This window comes from Phlebotomus papatasi, chromosome 3, assembly GCF_024763615.1.
Source record: "Phlebotomus papatasi isolate M1 chromosome 3, Ppap_2.1, whole genome shotgun sequence".
NCBI classification, from domain to species: domain Eukaryota; kingdom Metazoa; phylum Arthropoda; class Insecta; order Diptera; family Psychodidae; genus Phlebotomus; species Phlebotomus papatasi.
Window position 1 is genome coordinate 136704 of NC_077224.1, and position 18836 is coordinate 155539.

General features: G+C 35.9%; 1 protein-coding gene across 10 annotated transcripts in view; it reads right to left on the reverse strand.

The window, feature by feature from the left end:
- The window catches only part of LOC129806331 (serine/threonine-protein kinase tousled-like 2), a 93465-nt gene that overhangs the window by 55260 nt on the left and 19369 nt on the right, over positions 1–18836 (reverse strand). For 2 of the 10 annotated variants that reach the window (XM_055854863.1, XM_055854860.1), the window contains exon 1: positions 1833–1950. The exons of 1 other annotated variant lie outside the window; for it this stretch is intronic. The gene's annotated coding sequence lies outside the window, so the exon portion shown is untranslated. Of the gene's footprint in view, positions 1–760; positions 843–1776; positions 1982–4215; positions 4369–9707; positions 10072–18836 lie in introns of those variants that run through there. 7 more of the 10 variants (XM_055854865.1, XM_055854862.1, XM_055854866.1 and 4 more) reach the window with 7 other exon arrangements.

The following is an 18836-nucleotide window of genomic DNA, read 5'->3' on the forward strand; positions in this document are numbered from 1 at the left end:
GAAAATTTTCCGCACATACACTTTCAGCCATTTTCACATTTACAATCTCTTTCTCTCTTTTCACTCCCCCTCGCATCACACAAAAAAAAACTCTGATGAATACGACTTAATAAAAGATTCTCCATCAACCTAATATTCCTTAAGTTTCTTTTTTACGGAGAGAAAGTTCAGCTATATGATTTGGAGGGTATGTTGAGGAATACTAATCCTTGAAACTGTATTGCTCTACCTATTTTGAAAGCTATCATTAGTCCTGACGGGATGAAACCGTGTGACTCACTGTAACGGGTACCTCTTATGGCTGACTACCCAACTTCGTGATTTGACCTGCGAATATAGGAAAAAGTGACAACAGCGCACCACGACGTATCCCTTTTTGAATCTCGAGGTTTCCCCAATAGCACAATCTCTTCTCGGACACACAACACCGACCAATGTGCAAAGCTCACAAGTTTATACCAATATCTTTCTATCCTAAGTCATTTACCCACTGAAAATTTTAGAGAGTATATCTAGCCATTCTTGCTTCGTAGCTTGTCTTTTCATACGGCATGTAGGTCTCTTGACTATGCAATCTCCCCACAAGGTGAATATGCCTTTTATCTCACAAACCAGAGCCAAACTCAGTATATTCCGTATGGTCTATGTTAAATCAATGCTACTATTAACACTTACAGTTAATGAACCTCAACTAAACTATCATAATCTTACAGTACAATCTTTCATGTCAACGTAAGAAAATCAAAAAATTTTTCATTACTTTTCTCCTTTCTTTGAAATTGAAACAATTAAATAGCCCAAAGCATCACCATCGGAGAAAACCCTCGGTACAGCACCAAAATCAACTGAAGAGAGAGAGAGAAATGAGAGACATATCTACTCTCTCTATATATGTATATATATAATCACTACAAACGTATAGAGCACAGAAACATTGAGTACGAAAAGCAGCAGAAACATTATCTCACATTGCAAGAGAACTGAGATACAGGTTTTCGGTTGAATTCATCGAATTTCTCAGACTTGTTACACACTCTTGGGAATTGTATATGGGGAAGTGTTTGGGTTGAGGAGTAACCAACAAAGTTCATGATAGCAACGACATGGTGCGGCACAAACCGGAATTAATAGTGAAGTCGCGCGCTATATTAAACACAATTTAATATGTCTTCTTCTCTTCAACTTGTCCCGAATGATGCATCACAGAATTCTCTTCTTCTCAAACCTCTCTACTACTACCCATCCTCAACCATATCATCGATATCATCCGTACAAGTTCGCGATCTTTATAACCATATATATCGTCGTATATATTTATCTATCAAATATAGGAGAATGTAGAATATCAACACTTGTAATATACAAAATTCTAAGTGGCGCACGATATAGCAAAAAAATAAAGTCCTCACTTTATATTCTATACATTATATTTCCATATATGGTATATAAAATCCAATTATAAACATGCAGCACGTGGGTGAGAAAGAGATATTGATATTTATCAAAAACTACGTAATAGCATGCTATCTCTTTCCCACCGATCAGCTGGTCCGGATCTCAAGTTGCCAGATTTACTTCATCAAACATACAAACACATAGATAGGATGAGCGCATACTCAGCACTTTTTACAACGATACGAAAAATCATGGCTGGAAAACATAGAAGGAAACAAAACCAGCAGCTCTATGATGAACACAACACACATAAATAGAAAAAAAAAGATACACAAGAACGACAAGGTGGAGAGAACTTCACTCTGGTAACACATACAAAACCTCTGAAAATTTCATACTCTCTGCCCCCTATAAACATAATATGGAATTAAACACACATTTCCCTACGCCATTGCCACAAGTTCGTACAACTCCTTATCACCACTGTCATTACATATATCTTTTCTTTTTGAACTGTATACCATGGACATATACCGATACACTAGCGCCACATTAAAGCGCGACTGCGCGTCACTTTAAAGTCAACCTAACAATACACCAAAAAGATCTCTGAAGAGACAGAGAGAGAGGGAGAGAGAAAATAATTTTACTCTCACTTTATTTTCCAACACGTTACTCATGACATGAGAGATCTCCTTCCGAACCACATAGAGTACACACAACACGATTCATTCTTACATTGCGTCCCGTACTCCAACCAGCCATTCGGGTGCCTATTCGGTTGGTAATCGTGTGTGTCGAGAGAGAATTCTGTATATTTGCTCTCTCTTTCTCTCGCTCATGGATTAAAGAGGTATTTTGACAGTTGTTTGTCTGTAGAAGTGTCAGACGATGTACTTGAAGCGCGCGCTAAAGTATATTGTACCAAATACCGACGACCTACGACGGACGGAAATATATGCCTTGCGCTATGTGCATTCGGTGGGTTGGTTAGCTGATTGGTTTGGTTACACGGTGGGACACCAGACGGCGGCTGTGGCGGCGTCTGGCTTTTATTAATCGAACAGTCACTCATTGAGCATGGGCTATGAGTACACTCGTGCTTCAGTGTATATGTGATATGCTTTTTATACTACTTGGTAGAGATACCCCCGCTATATATTCGATTCACGCTTCCTATACCATTCTCTTAACACTCTCTCGCTCTTCCTTTGCCATATTACCGTAAAATGCGAACACACATTGCCAAGAGATTTTGCGGGTAAACAGAATGGAATTTTATGTTTTGCCTCTTGGTAAAGTCAGCATTTTGAGTCAGTCAGTAACCTACTGTTGGCTGGTGCGGTCATACGGCTGTTACTACTTCTTTATCTCTATCTCTCTTTTCAACATTCGGGTCAAAAATCACATTTGACATTGTCACACAGACACTTCTCAAAAACCTATTTTTGTCATAATTATACGGCCATTGCGATCAACTGTTTTTCCTTTTTTTCGGTTTTTCAATTAACATGAGCTAACCGCTAAAATGGAATATAGTGGCGCTCTTGTCGTTTTTACTCACTTATAAATTTTTCTTCGCATGTACCACAAAATAATTATTGTTCATTCATATTTTTTTTACAAAAACCGATTTTTAACAAATTGTAGTCTTCAAAATTGGTAGTAGGTCTGCACAAAAGAGTTGTTGCAGTTACCAAGTAAACACGTGACATATTTTTAGTGTTTTGACACAAGATTTTGAACATAGTCAAAGCAAATACAGTTTTTGACGACAGATCTTAAAGTAACACCTTCACTGTCCTCGACGGTAGAAGAGAAACTGGTGGGATGGTGACTTTAAATAAATGTCAGATAAGTCAGCACAAGATGTACGAGAAAGAAGTGTATGGAGTAGTACAAAAAAAAAAGGTGACCCGATGAGGAAGTGGATTCAACACAGCCGAGTTGATATTTTCATCAGATACACCAAATGTGAAAATTAGCTTGGATTGAAACCACTCCATAAAATCACTTCGTGTGAGCGAAAAGCCAGTGAATGTGTGTCTTGAAAGAGATGAAGTATCAGAGAGCTCCAAAGCAATATATTACACTTTGCACTCAATCGACTACGTCGGTATCACATCATCAGTTTTGTGAGTTTCTGAGCAAATTTTGCAACAGCGACGGCTACGGAGGCCATGAAGAAAGTGGGGGACAAAATCCCTGTTATAGTTCAAAATTGATAAGGACAACAGCCTTTGCATATCCTTTGGAACATATTTAGGCACCTAGCTACTCGCAATGAGCCAGCCAATAACCTTTTGTATTCAGGCATCTCAACTTTACCGTATCCCCATCATAGGTTATTCAATAGCTTATGCTTTGGTAGGACAGAGATGGCCACATTTAAGAGACCATCTTCCTATCAATTCCTTTATGCTTTTTTGGATCCTCTGCCCCTCTTCCGCCCCAATCACCATCAACACTATGCGCTTCGTTTGAACATTTGCAATACTCGCGATGGCAACACTAACACAGCATGATAGAACCACTCATCTTCCCAGCTATACCATCATCTCCATTGCATACGCCTCTGTCCATATTTTTCCCCTCTCTCGGATGGCCTCCCCAACTTGTCCGCGTCACACACCGGAGAGTAGCAACATACACACATTATGCGCCACTCGAAACAAAAGAACATCCAAACCCAAGAAAAATGGCGATAACACGCAACAGTGAAGAAAATGGTGGATTATCGAGTGGCTCACGTTTGAAAAGCAACAAAAAAAAATTCCTCATCAAACTCTATATATATCTCCACAATCAACTCTCAAATACCCTATCTAAGTATAATGATAAAATTCCACAAGCGCCAAATTACACATTTTTCCTTAATAAATCTACAACACAACAAAATTTTAAGAATGATATTGAGAAAATTGCAGAGGACACGGGGAAAAAATGTGTGTAAATCCTACACTTCAACTGACAAAACTATTTTCTTTACGATTTTTATGACCCATTGAAAATTGTCCGCGAGAGTGAAAGAGAAGAAAAAAGCACAATATAGGAGACTCACCCACAAAAATACAACTTTTTATTACTGTCTATCCCTCTCTAGGCGATTAGATTGTAGCTCAAATAAATTATTTCTAATTTTAAACACTCAACCAACTTCATACCATTAACACGATATATATTTTAATGTGGTATTCAACTCAATTCCCTCTCGTTCCCACCATTATACTTCACTAAACATTATACCACTTTTCATACACACCTCCTCTCCCTCTCACACAGTACATCTCTACGATTGAACTTATAATACAATCGTCCAACAGTACGATTTTTCCTTCTTTTTTAGTTCACACATAAGAGTTTTTTTTTTCAGTCACAACTACAGATATCAAATGATTTTTTTAAAGCCTCTGACAACCGAGATTGTTGGCAATTGAGAAGCAAGTTAACGAAGCAATATAATCGGTTTTATGTATTGATTGCATACTTTCAGCAGCACTAATATTGATTTCTAATTACATCATGTTATATTGTGTGTGGAAGCATAGATGTGCAGCAAAAAAGTTGGAGGTTAGATGATCTTAAAAGATCAAGATAACTTGATTAAAATTTACCGAAAGATATAGATAACAGGGGCTAAATTAGATTTAGATTTATTGAAAAAAGAGAATGTCTATACAAAGTACATATTTTACATTTACATTGGCTATACAAATTAGATGGTGGGATACATCTAAGAACGACTACTGTATAAAGCCTTATTTAAGGGGTTACGTGGGTCAGTCACGCATTCTAAGAAGAAAAAGCATATTTTCTTGACATCTTTTTTCAACATAATAAACAAAAATTTAATTAGAGTTCTTAATCATATGAAAATATAACATTCTGAAATTTTCAATTCAAAATTTTAAAAATTCAGCCATTTGGGACCTGATTTGGAAATAATTTTTGAAAAATTACAGTTTTCGGTGGACCAGATTTATCAAATTTTATTCATCTGACATCAAAAAACTAAATAGTTCATGTTAGCTGATACGTTAAACTCGTACTTGAACGGTAGATTTTTTTTTATCTTGATCATAACTTATTTTACAAGACAAATCGTGGTGTAAAATACGCCGAAAATTGAATTTTTTGTATAAAATTCTACCAAAAATCCAAACTTCCTTAAAAGAAAATTATACCGTTCAAGTACGAGTTTAATTTATCAGATAAAAGGAAACATTTAGTTTTGTGATTTTTGATGAATACGCTCTGAGCAATCTTTTTCACGGAAAAGCATGTTTTTTTTCGAAATATGTAAGTCTCCGAAAATCAGGTCAGGAAAATTTCAAAAAAAATAGTTTAAATGTTATAATTTATATGCTTAAGAATTTAAATTAAAATAAGAAATTTTTATGTCGGAAAAAAATAGAGAAACCCTGGTGTTTTTTAGTCTTTTTGACACACGTAACCCCTTAATCAAACTATTACTTATTTACTAGAACTTACTTAATCAAACGACGCCATCTACGTATTCCAAGATTTTTTATGAATTATTTATCTCCGATGGATAATATTTTTATATATCGGCAACCTTTACTACTTTCGGCATCGAAATCGCCATTTCTGAAGCAATTAATTTAAATCAATGTTAAATTCTTGATTCGTGGCTCTCTAAGAATGGGCAATAGGAGCCTTATTCTGGGAGGCTAGTGAGGAGGGACACTCCAACATGCTCCATTGCGTGGTCTGTGGCATTGGTTGCTACAATATGTGCACTCATTTGATGATGTTTCATAAAGTTAGAAATAATATTGACGGATTCAAATAAAACCTGTTAACCGTAAAGTCTAAGTTAGTATTTACGCCTTTTTCTTTTAAATCACTTCAACGAGGTATTTGAGCTCAATTCTAAGATGTTCCCAGGCCAAGATCCAGCCAACTGGTCCTAGGTCGACGTCCCCTCATAACAGCTTGCAAAGTTTTTTCTCGCAATCTTTCATCATTCTTTACTATGTTAAAATCTCAAAGTATCTAAGGATTTCTCTCCAAGAATCTCTAAGGATTAAATGAATAAGAATATTTTAACTATTAAAGTTCATTTTCAATGCCCATGTTTGTTTAGCGGTTAGGATACCAAATTCTATGATCTTTGGAAGATTACTCTTAAATTGACTCTTTTGAATATAAATAAATGTTTATAAAGAAAATTAATGTGTTTCATTTGGTCTAGGAGTTCACAGTTTTCCCTTGGTCGCATGAATTGGGAGTCATTGCTAAGGGTTGGAAATTTATAGCTTCCCTAGGTAAATTTTCCAGTTACATGAATTTATGGACAAAATGTCCACATAGACTACCCGCAAAACATATCCGAAAACGAAAGAAATCGCTAGAGCGATTTTCGAAATCAACCAAAATACTTTGTTTTGAAGAACGAATGCTGATATCTCTTAGCGTTTGGCTCAGCTGTCTACACATTATCAAAAAATTCTGTAAAAAATGACATTAAAAAAAGTTCTTTAAAAAAATTGCCTCCAGACTAGTGAAATTTTTTTTAAAAAAACTGGATTTTTTACAGAAATTTGTATAGTGTGTAGGCGATTTTGTAAAAAACGACCCATTTTTTTTAAAAAATCAAGGTTTTTTCTTTAAAAAAATTCTTTTAAAAAAATGCCTCTACACACTGGGACAATTTTTTACAAAACAGTTTTTTAAAGAATTTTTTAAAAAATCACAGCAACTCGAGACATTTTTCATGAAAATTTGTCATTTGAGTGGTGGAAAAAGTGTGAAAAGTGTTTGTTGGAATTCCCTGGGATAGTTGTTAGTGAATGTTCGTGGAAAATTTTCCAAAATTGCGAAAGTGCAGTGTTTTTCTACAGAAGTTGTTCCCAGTGGAATCAAAGCCAGCTTTGGAGGAACATTTTCGCTGATTTTTCTTTTGATGTTGCCGAAAGTTGTGATGTCTGTGTATTCTTGAAGATTGTTATGGTACAGTAACCTCGTGCACCAAATTAAAACATGAATGGAAAGAAGGAAATTGAAAAATTTTGGAACATGAACCTGGTATATCAATCAAGACAATAGACCTATTCAGAGCCACTGAGGAGATCCTAGTACATACAAGAGTCATCCGTAGTTACCACAGCCCATCACTTGAAGCCCCAGAACCACCTCCCATCATTCCTCCTTTTCAACCACGATGGAAATGTTCCCATCCGGAAGCACAAGGATGAGATGGCTACAAACTTTTGCTTCCTCCATGGGACTCCTGCTTGGACAGTTGTGGATAGAGGGAGAAGGCTTTAATGTACACCGGATAACCAATAAAAGATTTCGGATTGGAAACCAAGATATGAGAATTTATTTTTCATAAAATTTATCATAATTATCACCAGTGTCCGGAATCAAATCAGTGTCATCCAGTATCCGGAATCAAATTTGTAGAGTTGCACTGGATCAATTTTTGCAGGAATTTTGGTGAAGCACTTTCTAATTATTCCTCAAAGTCCTTCCCCTCATCCACTATCATGCTCTTCCAATTGTAGTCCTGATTTTTTTGCAGGAATAGCTTTGCAATAAAATCAGCAAGTTTTTTTTTAGCATATTCATAGTACTTACGTCAATGTTCTTGGTTACAAATATTCCTGTTCATCCAAACGTATCCACAAGTTTTCCTGAAGTCCTGAAGCTTTTCCAGAAAGAGCTGCTGATCAATGGAATCTAGGATCTTTTGAGCTGCACACCTTCTTCTCCACTCTACTCATTGTTCCTGGTAACAAATTTGTCCTTCCGAGTAATTTCTGCGGTTCTTCTGATGAGCATGTTTTGGTTTCCAGATTATCGCAAAGAAAAACAATTTCTGTACATAAATAACTGCGATAGTCACACAAAATTTTTAGGGAAAAACAACATTTTGAGGTTATGTTCACACACTCCGGAATATTGATTCCACTGGGAACAACTTCTGTAGAAAAACACTGCACTTTTGCAATTTTGGAAAATTTTCCACGAACATTCACTAACAACTATCCCAGGGAATTCCAACAAACACTTTTCACACTTTTTCCACCACTCAAATGACAAATTTTCATGAAAAATAATCCCAAGCGAAATGCTGAGAGTAATCTGTCAGAAATTTTTTACAAAAATTAAGTCTAGTGTGGAGGCATTTTTTTTTAAAAAATTTTTTAAAAAACAGTTTTTTTTAAAAAAATTCTTTAAAAAATTTTTTAAAGAATTTTTTTAAAAAATGCTCATAATGTGTAGACAGCTTTAGACCAATAACTAACAAACGGAAAAAACACATAAACACCAAACTTCAAAATTCCTAAATTTTATTAAAATATGGCCCATCAAAGGGTAATCAAGAATAAAATAAATTCACATAGCAGGTTTTACATAGCAACTAGCCCATCAATATAATGTGTGAACGATAAATAGAATATCATTTATCGTACATATTCGTTCGGTATAAGAAATTGCGCGACAGATACGAACAAAAACTTGCGAAAAAAAGTCGTGCAAAAAGACAGGAATTCATTGAGTTAAACAAAAGATCAAGTTGAATTATAAATGCTGTGTTAGAATTCATCTTCATCGCCATCAGAACAACCAGTGTTAAGAGACATAAAGATGGTGGCATATTATATATGTGCTCAACTTATAAGCTTCTCTTTTTAAAATTCCTATAATTTACATTTTTCCATACTTATTTCATCGAAAGATATATTTATAGAGTGCGCGATTCTCTTGTCCAACATAGCAACTATAATATAAAAAAAAATGTTAGTAGTATAAAAGGCACGAACGAAAAAGATGAAGAAAACAACAGAGAGAACAAAATGGAAAAACAGAAGAACGACGAGAGAGTTAAATACCGTTTTTGATGTGTGTAAAACGATCAACAAATGTACTATTTTTCCATGAGATGTACATATACGTATATATATATATATAATGCCCAACGAGCAATTCTATGTATGGGTTTTCAATAGAATGTGTACATAATGTACATAATTGTAAAGTGAGAAAGAACGAGAGCGCACAATTGAGCAAAAGAGTGTATATAGGACTTGAACACCGACCGACCGAAAAGGTCATGGATTCGTGGCACCATCTATTTGTTGGTTGAGAAAATGAATATGGCGACAAATTACTCCCTGAAACACTTGGCACATTTTCTTCCATCATCACCACCACTTTTTCATGCACGCACCATTTAATTAAATTCAACAACAGAAAAAACATACTTCATCATACAATTTATGCACATATACATATTGTTACTATATCCTAAAAAAAATAGTATATGTGGAGAAAATCAATACCTAAGTTTTATACATGGATGGGGATCAGTAACGTTATCATCTTCCAAATAAACTCTTCATATTTTGGATTATTAATGAAACCTCATTCTTCTTTAAATAAACTTTCGAGGATGTCAATGGAATTTCTAATATGGCTAGTTGATTTTTCACCCGCAACTGACACTACCGGTTAAGCACTACAACAATCACTGATATCAACCCCATATCAGAAGAAATTGCTAACTTGTGAAATTTCTATATTGTATTTTAGAAATGTATATTCTTCACCCTTGTTTGTTGGTAATAATAATTGGAATATCGGTTGAATTCACCCAACACCATTTCGATTTGGTATAACACGACAACATGACTAAAATAACTAAAAATATTGATCTGAATGTCGGAGGAGAGAGAGAACAGCAGATTATGCCTCTTGCTTCTGCCCACTCTTCTTCGTCTTTTTATTTAGCCTCTTTTCCTCTCCACTTCATCACCTCTCTTGCCATCTCACTCGCCAACCATCCATATATATATATACATATATCAACATATAACCTCCTATATAGCACGTTTGAGTAAATTCTCTCAACACAAAACTTGAATTGTACTCCACCACGGTGGGTTCCGATGGTGGTGAAATGATGACGGTGTATTTTGCAGTGTTCAAACCCAAAAGAGAGCGACTGCGAAGAAGCAAAGAAGCAACAACGATTAAAAAAATGATTGAGAGTGCAAGAGTGAGAAAGATGGACAAACAGTACCAGAGCGAAAAATGAGAATTCACCTACTCCCCAACCGTTCGAAACAGCAGCACTACACAACTAACAACAACAACAACAATAAAAGTGGCAAACACCCAGCAATTATGAGAGTAAAAAAGCAAAAAAAAATGTTGAGAGAGAGAAGATACCGATGCTGCAGAGAGAATAAAAAAAAAAAACTTCCCCAGGACATCCATCCAACCAACAAAACTCCTTAATACATCCCCTAAACACATCACACAACATTGCTTCAGCAGAACTTCCTTCCTTCCTTGCCAAGGCGCTCAAACACTGCTTTGGTTGTGATAACCCCTTGGGTTTTTCTTTTCAGTCAAAAGGGTTCACTAAAAGCATCACTACACATAATGATGATGTACACTATCATCTAATATGGCATCATTTTGAATACTGAAGAACAGAGGGGTGAATCAATTTTAAAAATTAATGGGTAAAATCATATGTGTTTAAATTTTAATTTTAAAGTATAATCAGTTTTTGTTTTTAATAATATGCTTGATACAAACTCCGTATACCCCCAAACATTTACTTTTACAACTAATTAAAATAAACGAATTACCCCTCACTATTGTAAAAAAAAAAGTTGCGAAATGCACCTGTCATCCCATTGCAACATTTTATTGCTCGTATTCCACAGAGAAAGCAATGTACTATATATACATATATATACTTCAAAAGCAAAAAGTTTTTATATTCTTGCAGATTCAAAAGATTCCTAAATCTGCTGTTATAAAAATTACAAGTTCACTCGTCAAAAGTTGTTTTAGTTTCTTAGATTCTTAAAATAATCAAGTGTCAAAACAAATGACGTCATGTTATTGGTTCTTCTAGTCGGTACTAAAGCTACAAGTCAAATACTTCGAAATAGAAATTTGTTGTTTCCAGAAGACCCTTCAATAAGTCGATCTATACGTCATTAACACGATATTAATTTTTCCACAAAGCCCTCCAAAATCATGTTTTTTAGGAATAGGGGAAGGCTTTGATGGTTCGCACATACGCTACCTTCAAACACTGCGTATTAGGTGAGATTCTTAACAATCTCACCTACTATTTCTTCCGCATTACTTTATGAATCTCACAGGTCCAAAACTGTAATTTTGCTGTGTAATACTTCGTACGACTTTGCACAATTAATATCACTTTTCTGAAAAACGACTATCATAGGTGGTAGAGGGGTTTTTATGGTTTATATTTATGTAAAAACCTTTTGGGCTGGAGGAGCCTCTTTTTGTGGGTGGAAGAAAATTCACAAATTTGACTCACATTGATCGATCGCACATACAGTGGTGGAAGTAAGTATAATTCCACCCCTTAATCCTTACAAAAACTCAACAAAAAAAGAATGTCAATGCCGTAAACGTCCTTTCATGCCAACATAAAAAAATCGACATTTTGATTTCATCAATGATCCGGGGAGCTATCGTCCTATCACTCTCTTATGTCACCTTTTCAAACTGTTTGAAAGTATGCTGCTGCAAAGGCTCGCACCTGCCGTAGAGGAAAAACTGATCAGAGAGCAAGCTGGATACCGCTCTGGGAAATCTAGCTCTGGTCAAGTTTTGAACCTGACTCAATTTATTGAGGATGGTTTCGAGGAAGGCAAAATCACAGGTGTTGCCTTCGTCGACCTCTCGGCAGCCTTTGACACAGTAAATCACAGGACTCTCCTTTCCAAAATCTACAATCTCACAAGTGACTACGACCTCACAAGGATGATTGGGGTTCTCTTAGAGAACCGCAGATTCTTTGTTGAGTTTCGTGGTCAGAAAAGCAGATGGAGACTGCAAAAAAATGGCCTACCGCAAGGTAGTGTTCTGGCTCCTACACTGTTCAATATCTACACAAATGATCAGCCACTGCCATCTCCATCTAAGGCCTTCTTGTACGCGGATGACTTGGCTCTAGCTGTTAAGGCGAACACGTTTCAAGACGTGGAGTGCCAGCTAGAGACCTGCCTTGTAGAATTTTCCAAATTCTACAAGGAGAATCAACTGAAACCAAACCCTTCAAAAACAGAGGTAAGTTGTTTCCATCTGCGTCACAAGTGGGCCAAAACTCGCTTGAATGTAAGATGGGAAGGAGATTCTCTGAAGCACAATTTCACGCCAAAGTACCTTGGTGTTACTCTCGATAGAACTCTCACATACAAAACCCACTGCAGTAATGTTAAAAACAAGGTAAAAACAAGAAATAACTTACTGCGAAAACTTGTTAACGCTCAGTGGGGAGCTCAGCCGAAACTGATGCGTACCTCTGCACTTGCCCTATCTTTCTCCGTAGCAGAGTACGCAGCTGAAGTATGGGAGAGATCTGCGCACGCCAAACAAGTAGACATTGCTCTCAACGACACCGCCCGTATAGTAACAGGGTGCCTAAAGGGCACGCCAGTGGAGAAACTTTATCCTTTAGCAGGAATAGCTCCACCACGGGTGAGGAGACAAATTATCTCCAGCAGAGAGATGTCTAAGGTTCTCTCTGATCCAAAGCATCTTCTCTACGGTCACCAAAAACCAAGAGCAAGGCTGAAGTCTCGCAAGAGCTTTTGCCACTTTGTCAAACCACTTGACAAATCTCCAGAGGAGGCCAGACTTAATCTGTGGAAGGAAGTCTTTCCACCAGATTTTGTCGAACTAAGGGAAGGCCTTCCTCCTGGTGGTGACCAAAACTGGACGACGTGGAAGTCTCCCAATCGTTTGAGGAGCGGCGTAGCGCGATCGAGAGACAACAGGCGGCGATGGGGCTTCTCGGAATGTGACGTCCTTTGTGACTGTGGGGTGATCCGAACCACCCCCCACTTGTGTGTTTGTCCATTGTCCCCTGCCCCATGTGGAGTAGGAGATTTGATGTCGGCAAGTTCGCTTGCCATTGACGTGGCCCGTTTTTGGGCAAGACATGTGTAAATTTTATGCCTCGACACGATTAATAATTAATAATAATTTCTTATTCTAAGTATTTTTAGAAATATAATAGAATTTTGTTTTTTAGGCTGGAAATAAGTATAATTCCACTCAATAAATTGAGCGTTAGGGTATTTATTTTGAGCAAATTTAGTTAATATTTTTTAATAATTTCATTGTTAACTAATTTATTAAATTAAGTTCCATTTTCTAAAGTTTTGCATTAATTTTTGCCGAAATATCGTGGGGAAAATGTTTAATGAACAAAAATAAAGGAAAAATTAAAGTTTTGGTGGCGATGAATCTTAGAAACTAAGAAAAATGACTAGGTCCTGTCAGATAATTGTCAAATTTATCAATATATCCGCCTTACATGCCTCTTAAGGTACCCCAAGGGTCAAAAATCTTCTGTTGTTAGAGGCCAAAAGAGCTTTTTGCCTCTAACAGTGATGCTTTTCAGTTCAAAGATGGTTTTGTTCACATCCGGCTGCATAGAGGGATGGTGGAACTTCTGCGGTCTTCTCGATTGCAGTGTTTTAGTCAGTTTTAGCTTAAAAAACTTATTGATTAGTGTAAATTTGGTGATATTTGGACTTTTCAAGAAAGCATTCACCAGATTTATCGTTTCCAGAATAAAATTCCCATGGAATCTAGCAAAAAAGTGGTTTTTAGTGTCATGAAAACATCTCTTAGAAAAGTTCCAAAAAAGTGATATTAAAACGTTTAATTTCTTATAAAAACGATTTAATCAAGTAGATTAAGAGTTCCCTTCAAATAATGATGTGCAACTTTTAGTGTTCGCTGCAAAATTTACGATGGAAGTAGGGTATTCAATGATGGAGTGAATCGTGTGCGAAAATGGAAACTTGATTGATACATCAGAAGAAAATCTGGGGATTTCCTGCAATTTTGTGAGGTGGGATTATGAACCTTGTAAATAAGAGATATTTTTGGCATAGATGGAGAATCGATACGGTTTGCATGGTAATCAGAAAAAATCACTGAACTTGAACATCATTTTTATGTGCGAAACATCAAAACCTTCCTCTATCTAGAATTTAATATGGTGATGAACCGGAGTTGGTCGGGAGCAGAATCGCTGTGAAGAAAACAGAAACTCTTTCCAGAGCTGTCGGATTAGTGGCTAATGTCATATACACACTTACAACTTAAGCCGAGAAACGGCTTGAAGTAATTAAAACCAAAATTGACTAAGTTCCCATCAATTTCCTACTAACTAAGCCTTTTCTTGGCTTAAACAGAGAGCCAGATTAGTAAGAAACCGATGGAAATAGGGTACATTCATTATGATTACGTTAAGCCGCCTCTCGGCTTAAGTCATAAATGTATAATTTCAATATAATTTTTGAAGTTTTGGAAATAGTGCTTAAAGTCAAAACATAAAAAATTGCCTTAAACATGTCTGCTCTACCTTTCAGAATTAAAAATTGGACGTGTATAAAACCAGTCGCACACATTTTCATCGTGAGCATGACGAAAGTTTTGCCAAACAGCTCTTTTCGGAATTAAAAATAGAAATTGTGAGAAAAAAATATAGACCGTAAATGTGGGTGACTTCACGCTTGTAAGTTTTCTTTTCTTTAATTCTAACATTTAAGGATAGTTTTTTTATAATCTTAGCTTTTGGTCTCCTTATCCTGTATCAGACAGGATAGGAAAAGCCTGGATCAGATGTGAATTTCTGATGGATCAATAATTAATTCTAGCAAAAAATGTCAGTTGAATTCCTCTTATTAATATTTGTACGGTTATAAAAAAAACGGTTTTAATTAGTTTTTGAATTCGTAAACACAATGTTTTTGCAAAAACTTTATTAATCTAAATTCACAATGCTAAATCCACTAACTCATTTTTATTTTGAAGTAATAAGTTCGAGTATTCCGTAAAGAATCATTTTAACATCTATTTTTAAATGCAGTACTATTGTAATACTGGTAATATTGTGCGAAATTAGGAGCGTTCTTAGACCTTCGTTAGTGATAGTCTTGGTTTTTTGAGATTAACAACTCTCTATGATAAGTTATAATGACTAATATTATTATCACATAAGTTATCTGTCATGTTTGACTTATTGAAATCTGAAGCACTGTGCAATGTTTTAACTTTTTATTTACAATGAATAATCTTTGAAAGCTCACGAAGAATCATATAGAAGCCTCGATATATTAGGATATATTAGAAATCCCTAAGAAACTTAATAAATCCGAAACCCTGAGATTGAAATAGGTCATACGTACATTGAACACCTTGATTCAAGTTTTTTTTGGATCACTAACGTTAAGTCCTTCCTAGTTGTTAGACAAAGAAAAGCGTGATAAAATGCGGAAAAGCCCCTGGGGTGTGAAATTGATAAACCCTCCATTCTCGGATGCTGCCAGGGTACTCTTGGGGTTCTTGTTGCGATTGCGATTGTGTCAAATAGCTATGGCTGACATTCCAGTTCCAGGGTGTTTTCCCACCTCATCCCCCCGAACCCAAACCACCCCCAATATAACCACCCCGGATGAAGTGGAGCTTGTTGGAGACGAAAGGAGTTTAGGGGTTCTATGTGTGTGTATCATCGTTTTGTGCCACATAATGATTTGAATTTTCACTTGTATGTACATAGAAATGATGGGATGTGAAGCATTTTCTTTGTGCTCCTTTCGCAGACTCTCCCTCTGCTTTTGCATCACTGTGGTGGACTTTTGTATATGTATTTGTGTGTGGGAAAGTCGGGAAAACAAGATACACATAGAGTTTGGTGAAAATGCGCGATCGATTTGGTATGGGGGTTTTCCTCTTCTCTCTCACTTTTCTCCCATCTCACTCGGTGAATGCTGGTGTTGCTTCAATGAAACCGACACTATAATACCAAATCCCCGGAAATTAGATGGGCGGCGCCTCCATCTTTAAATTTTCACCACCGGATGTCTTTTTTTCTTTCCAAAAAGAAAACTTCAACGATTTTCTTAACCTAGAATCCCTCTGTTTTCGCGGTGTTCTACCAAATTGCTGTATAATATGAGTTTATTTGGAAACCAAGGTATAAAATTGATTTTTATTGGATTCAGAAGTTTTTCCAAAGCATGTTAACAAGTTTGAGGTGCTAAGTAGCAAGAAATACCTTAATCAATTTATGTAAATAACACAGATAAAAACATCTAATTAGTTCTGGATTAATGTAACACATTTTCTCTTTCAAAAGTTCAATTACTTCAAATTCATTTAATCAGCTGTGTTCCAATTTTTTTTTTACAATCTCTTATCTTGTAGATTACAAAGGTATACAGATGTATTTAGCAGTTTCCTAGTGAATAAATTTGTTAAATTCTGTCACTCGAGATAGAATTTGAGGTTGTAACCCTTTATATTAGACCACAATAAAGTATAATTGTTTAAAACCGACTTTTCAACCTTAATGTATGGAAGACCAAGGCAGAATTAGCCAGCAGTAGAATTGCACAGAGGGAAGTTATAGTTTTCCTTAGAAAGAATATTGAGCAAACTACTATTTATTCTGGATAATTAAATCCTCCCCTATTCATTGAAATATTTATCAATCTGATTCAAATATGTTTTTCACGAATCAGCCCCGGTCTCCCCTACGTTTTCGAGCATTCATAAAATATCGCGCTTGTTATTCTTGTCAATCAGTAATACTCTCCCCTGTCTTAATACAAAAGTATTCACAATAGATTAAATTGTAAAGCACTCATTGTGATCCTGTGATTCCATATTTACATCAAGCAATCGGTCAAATTTTACAATGCCCAGGTTCATAAGAGGCCTTCGTGGAACAATGCCCGTAAGAAGTTAAGGCTTGTCCACCGACGTATTTTTTAAGCATTTCTAACAGGGTTTCATACCTAAAGTTTCCCCATATAAACGGTTGAGTACTAAAAACAAATTTACTGATGATTTTTGAAAATTAACTAAAATTGGATTTTAATTATTCGACACTTTTTAGGAAACTGGGCTTCTCCGGTTTTAAGACCGTTTAAACTATCTTACTTAACCTACTTCAACTTTAAGGACATAAATATATTTAAAATTCGTTGATCTTTCGTAAACTTCAGCTTAATCTTGCACATAAGATTCAGTTCCTACGCGTATGAAAACAACGTATACTTTTATTTTAAAATGCTTAAATTTAAGCTGATTCTTCTTGAAAGCTAGGTATCAAGATCCTTGAATGTTACAGCTTGTACGACTCAGACCAAACCGTTTGCGTATCGGAATGATTTGCGCTGAGTTAGTCCTACACCTGATATTTAAACCACCTCCACCAAACCAAACCTGCGAAAAACCAACGAAACTAAACTAGAATCTTAATCATTCACGTAAATCCATCGTCTAATGTGATATTGTAAATTTTGTATAGCAGGATTCTGTGGTTTACGGTTTCATATAAGCGATTGATCTCTGAGAATGCAACGATCGTGCCCTACGTTTTTAAAGAGTCGTTTATGAATTAAACTAGGTTGAGAATTTGGCTTCAGCGAAATTTTCTAGTTGCAATAGTTTTTTTTTCTTACAGGGATCATTTAGTTCAAAAGATTTTTTGGCAAGTTTTGGGATAGTATCACATGAACCTTCTGCCACACCTTCGGTATTTTACGATAAGTGATACAATATTTGAAACCCCAATCACTGTGCGTTTTAATATTCATTCGATGCTGATTGGCCTACATGTTGCCCTGTTAGCGAGTTTACCACGAAAATTTGTCATAGGGAATTGCTGAAATGTTAAGAGAAATCGCCTACGGAAGTAGATTTACCTAACTCTCGTTTAAATATCAAACACATGTTTACAAAACAAAAGTTATTCTGTGCTGCGCATTGTAATTGAATGCAATGTATATAATCGAACACAGATCTGTGAAATATGTAGGTGTAGTTGATATATCATTATTATGATAATTCCGAGAAATATTCTGTTATCAATCTTCTATTTTACCCTCACTTTATTTCCATTTAAAAAGAAGAAGAAAAAAAAACAGGAGATAATGAACAAAATTCCCAACAAGAATCTCGTTACGGAAATTATTTGTCTTGGTGGGGAAAAAGGGTGTTAACGTCAAATATGGAAAAAAAAGAAGTAGGAAGTGCGGAAACTCAGTTTTCCCTCACACAACATACATTCACCGCATATTTGATTACACATATACACAAGGGTAAAATGGATGGGAAAAAGACTGCAGATTTGAAGAAAAGCAAAGGCTAAAAAGAAAAAAAAAAGCTCTGGAAACCCCGAAGTGGGAAGCATTGCGCGAAAAGTACACAGAGGAAAATCGATTTTCTTTTCATAGCAAAGCACACAAAAGCACCCAGAAGCAGCAGCAGCAGCACTTCATTTAATATTCAAGAGCTCGGGAAATTCTCCCCCAAAAAACACATACATACAAATACAGAAGAAAATCGCACCATATATAGTCAAATTTACCACCATCCCAATTTTCCTCTCTCTC